Source organism: Amphimedon queenslandica, unplaced genomic scaffold, assembly GCF_000090795.2.
Source record: "Amphimedon queenslandica unplaced genomic scaffold, v1.1 AMPQUscaffold_12489, whole genome shotgun sequence".
Lineage (NCBI taxonomy): Eukaryota > Metazoa > Porifera > Demospongiae > Haplosclerida > Niphatidae > Amphimedon > Amphimedon queenslandica.
Window position 1 is genome coordinate 17,069 of NW_003547274.1, and position 5,280 is coordinate 22,348.

General features: G+C 36.6%; 1 long non-coding RNA gene across 1 annotated transcript; it reads left to right on the forward strand.

Annotated features, from left to right (window-relative positions):
- The first annotated feature begins 2,935 nt into the window (after positions 1-2,935).
- Positions 2,936-4,028, forward strand: LOC109587670 (uncharacterized). Its single transcript, XR_002187740.1, has 2 exons — positions 2,936-3,246; positions 3,916-4,028. It is a non-coding gene; the product is annotated as an uncharacterized LOC109587670 (long non-coding RNA).
- Positions 4,029-5,280: the final 1,252 nt, after the last annotated feature.

Consider the following 5,280-nt stretch of genomic DNA (forward strand, 5'->3'; position numbering starts at 1 on the left):
ATCAGATCTACTGTGACCTAAAACAAAATTAATTATATATTTCAATAGAAATTTGATAACAAAACAAAAGCACTTAAACTACCAACATAGGTTAGTATTAACTTAGTATAATAAACAGGCGGCACCACCCACTTGTAATCATTCTTGTAAAGTTTAATCATACCACAGATAGCTACGAAAAACAGTTTACCTTCTCTGCAATAAATTTAGGCAGTAGATTGGAGACCCCTGATGCTTCCAAAGCATCAGCAATGGCTAATTCTTCTTCGTCTCTACCGAGGTCTCTACATTCTGCCATGATATGGTGGTGGTGGGATCACGTGATGTAATGTATCCCTACCGGGGGCCTCCGTATACTCTAAAGTCTACATCCGTAATCATAATGGATGAAATTTAACGCGCGTAAGAGTTTTAACGCGCGTTTTGCATGATCTAATTATGGCGCGGTAAAAGTAGAGAATTTTGAAACATTTGGTTTGCCATACGCCCACGCCGTAGGCGTATAGGCGAGGGTACTGCGCTCGTGCTGTCAGTGTGTGTGGGGCGTTACTAGAATGCGGATCAGTGCGGATTGCTGCGGATCGTTCCGCACGCTGAACCAAGCACGTGAACGCGCGGAACGTGCACGGGCGTCTGCCTAGAATGCGGATCAACTCCCAAGAATTCAGAATATGCACCATAACTTCTCGCGGATCAGTCCTCTTGTTCTTCTATTCCATTCAGTCTTTATTTGTTGCAATGTTTAACTCTTTATAAAGTAAAAATAACTATTTTTAACTGTAATAATTTTAAACTTTGAATGTACGAGATTTCAGTGATGATATCAAAATAAAAAGCCTTCAGTCATTGGTCATAGAATAGATTATACTGCATCTAGATCTAGTTGCAATGAAATGAGTTACAATCTGCATTAAAAACAAACATATAGTCGTAAAATTTAAACAATAAAAGTCGCCTCACAAATAACAATTATTTTTATTGTGTAAAAATGATTATTATGATATTACCAAAAATATTCTATTGGCCAAAAATTGCTACCACCTAGCTATATCATTTTTCCTCACAAAGATATCTTCATTTGCATTGGGATGCATGTAAAAATATAGTTTTAAAAATGAGGTCTTTCAAGTTGTGGATTGCTGCATGCTTCATATCAATATTACTGTATCTTGCTTAATTGCTTTATAGCCACTTTGTCAGTAGTATATCTGAAATTTTGTCAGAATAGATGCAACTCAGTTTAACAAGAGTACATACTCTTGGTCAATAAATGATGGAGTTAGCGTTTTTTTAGTATGAATATTATTCAGTGATTCTAGTTGCAGTACTAAAAATGTCAATTAATTATTATAGATGTATTTTTTGACTAATACTTAAACTAGTTTTTTTAAATTTTACATTACTATCTTTATTGCTTGCTTTTTAAAAATATCTACAGGATTAGAGGGAAGTTATAATAATTTTAAGCTTGATATATGTAGGAAACATGACTCTGAAAGTAAGTCAAATAAAAATATCTTATGCTCTGCATTAATTAGCAACTAGAGTTGGGTCAACTTGAATTTTGTTAGCTACTTTTTATACTGTTCATTGATAATTGCTGCCAAAACTGAATTATCTTAGTTCCTTGAGCAACTTTTAAGAGATAATGACATCATCCACTCAGTAATGTAAAGATTTGCTATCAGTCTAAGTTGCTTATAAAAGCATTATAAAGACTTATCTACATTAAATATCTTAATGCAATCAGAGCAGTATTTGTAATTATGTAAAAGGAATACTTTCAAATAAAAATGATGGGTGGTAACAATTTTTGGCCAATAGAATTATTTTGGTAATATCATAATAATCATTTTTACACAATAAAAATAATTGTTATTTGTGAGGCGACTTTTATTGTTTAAATTTTATGACTATATGTTTGTTTTTAATGCAGATTGTAACTCATTTCATTGCAACTAGATCTAGATGCAGTATAATCTATTCTATGACCAATGACTGAAGGCTTTTTATTTTGATATCATCACTGAAATCTCGTACATTCAAAGTTTAAAATTATTACAGTTAAAAATAGTTATTTTTACTTTATAAAGAGTTAAACATTGCAACAAATAAAGACTGAATGGAATAGAAGAACAAGAGGACTGATCCGCGGGAAGTTATGGTGCATATTCTGAATTCTTGGGAGTTGATCCGCATTCTAGGCAGACGCCCGTGCACGTTCCGCGCGTTCACGTGCTTGGTTCAGCGTGCGGAACGATCCGCAGCAATCCGCATTCTAGTAACGCCCGGTACAGTTACCGTAGGTCGGGATATACCTACGCTTACGCTACGCTTACGGGATATACCTACCCAACTGCTTAGTACCCGCCTACGCGAGTCCAATACCGTAGGTCGGGGTATTCGCGGCTGCTTATTTTCGTCGATAATAAAAACTAATAAAAGGTTCAATTAAATACCATGGAAACCAATCGATTGTTGCTATGACAATAAGACCACGTGTTTATACAATTACAGTGTTCAGCAGCTATTTATCTATTCTTTAGCAGCTTTAGTGGGAGCCATCCAGTTCTCCATCCGCTATCTTCTTGTATAGACCACTACCTTCGAGCTCTTCGCTGCAAATCCTTGCCGCTCCACTTGCTGGTGATAATTAACCACGCCCAAGTCAATAAATGGGTGGAGAGTCCCAAGAATGGGCCAAGATACGGCGAGGCAGAGTGAAGAGAGTAGCTCCGGTTGAAACAGCTCCAAAGAGACCAAGGATTAGTAACAGCATGAAGAACAACAGCCCAAGAACACTGCAACAGAGTCCTTTGCTATTAATATCGCGGATTTTTCAATTAAAATTGCATTTGGTAACCATGGTAATTGCTGAGTGCGGGAAAAAATCGCGAAAATAAGCAGCCGCGAATATATCCCGACCTACCATAGATACTATATATACCAAGTGGATGCGAAACAGGAAGTAGATTGTACATGAAATTATATTGGTGACGTCACGAGCAGTATGCCTATGCTTTTTTCGCTCTAGCGTTAGCCTCTAGTGGCCTTGTTTCTCGAAGTTTTGGGTTCTTGGTCAAGTTACTACTTTGCTGAGTTGAAGTAAGTATTATGAAGTCTCTATTAGCTCGAATGACCTGCTAAATCCTTGTTTGCTTGATCACTGGATCTCGTTGTGCTGTAAAACATGGCGGCCTACAGTTCTGACTTTAAACACCTTTTCTCCAATCTGGGGCAGAGTTAGTAAGTGTTATTTGGGTAGAAGAAGGATATTATTGTGTTACATGGTCTGTAACTACTAGCTTTCCACTGCAGTTTTATAAAATATAAATATATCCATTTTTTAGTTTGTTTATGGTCTGTTTTGTAAACACCTTTTCTGGAAAACTATGCTATTTGAAGAGGTATAATTTTGTATGAGTCTACGTACATGCCTTTTGTACGGTTTGTATAGAGCTGTTGCACGGAAGTAATCAACGGGAGGGTGTGGCTAAAATTGAGCTAAATTGTCCGCCATGTTGGGTGGCAAGAAGGCCAAGAATGAATGGGGGAATGGAGAAAAAAATTTAAATAAATTCTGCAGTTGACATTCCAGGCTAATGCAAGGTAGGAGATGAAGATATTGAGTAAAGAAGTCTCTATAATATTCTGCAGCGAAGTATGATATCTCTTTGATGAAAAATCGCAGTTTGTTTCAATTTCTCCATTCATTACGTGTACATTCTTGCCACTCAAGATGGCTGACAGGAAGCTCCGCCTACCCCGTTGATTACATCCGTGCAACAGCTCTATATTTTCATAATTATTTTAAAGCTATGTTTCTTTGAAAAAAGTTACTTAATGTCATTGTGATATACCATATTAGAATGATAAAACTATTATTATAATTTTATTTTTTTGATGATCAAATAGGGTATGAATATGAAACCAATGAAGCTAAATTGTCTGTTGTTTCTTGTACTGACTCTTTTCAGAAGAAATATAGATTTTTATGAAGTTTTTTATAATTATTGATTTTGCCACCATTTTGGTTGCTAATCGTATCTAGGAAAACGTCACATCCGGCGAAAAGAGCATAGGCACATCCTGTTTTGTATCCACTTGGTATATATAGTATCTATGGACCTACGGTATTGGACTCGCGTAGGCGGGTACTAAGCAGTTGGGTTGTCATTCTGTCCACACAGTTTAATTGATTTGTAAAAAATTATCTTTTTGTCTGAGCAGTCTAGAGTTCTATTTCTTCTTCTAGCAACAGATAAAGTTGCTTTCTTTCATCTAGTTACGCTCTTGTAGCATCCCGTGGCACCAAAAGCTGTGAACTGCTGAACCAGGGGACCTCTCTCCAGGTGAGAGCTCGTGTTTCACTCTACAGGGCCGAGATTTGCTTTAGAGGTAGAAAATCCCATCTAACGAAAAAAAAGAACGATTTTGTCCAAACTTCGTTGTTTGTGAGTTATAGTTGCTCAAAGCATGTCCAGAAATTGGAATGGAACTTCCGGTCATTAAAATTTAATTATATTCATTGAAATAATTAATATTACCATGGTAACGAGTAATGGTGGAGAAATGTTGGAGCAAAGCGTCTAGAGACAGGAATGGATCCAATTAGTTATGTGGGTGGTTTTATATCTGTAATAAGCATGCGCATTCTCCCTCATGGACAAAAATCACAAAATGGCTGCCACCAACTGAGTGTTTTCCATATTTCTAGTGCTGTCTTTGTGGTTCCAGGCCTTTTTGCTAGTTGTTTGCATGAGTTGGATCACTGATTAGACTAATAGAACCTTGCATTAGGTAATTTATTCCTGGGTTATCATTTGTTCCTTCCACCACAATTACTCATTTCAGAACTGTAAGTAATATGTCTGTCAATTTAAGCCTCATTATGGGGAATATGAGGGATTTAATAGGAGGTTCATCACTCTGAGAATGCCCCAGGGTAGGGATTTTTCTCCAACAAGCCTATAGGAAGACTTCGCTAGTTTGACCAAGTTACGTTTCAAAAATGCTAAGTTTACCCAGCAAAGCTGAGTTCAGTAGCAGTTGAGTGGTTGTTAACGTTCCTTAAATTTAGTAGGGGATTTGACTGAAGGGAACGGCCCCAGAGGTAGTGATTTAATTAATTAATTAATTTGAAACCCCAACTATGCCCCATTATGACATGTACTGGGATAGTGGAGCTTGATATTAATAAGTACACGATAAATTTATTGTAAATGTCTGCTATTTTATATATTTATTTTTTATAGGCATTTTATACCTTGCCAGCGAATT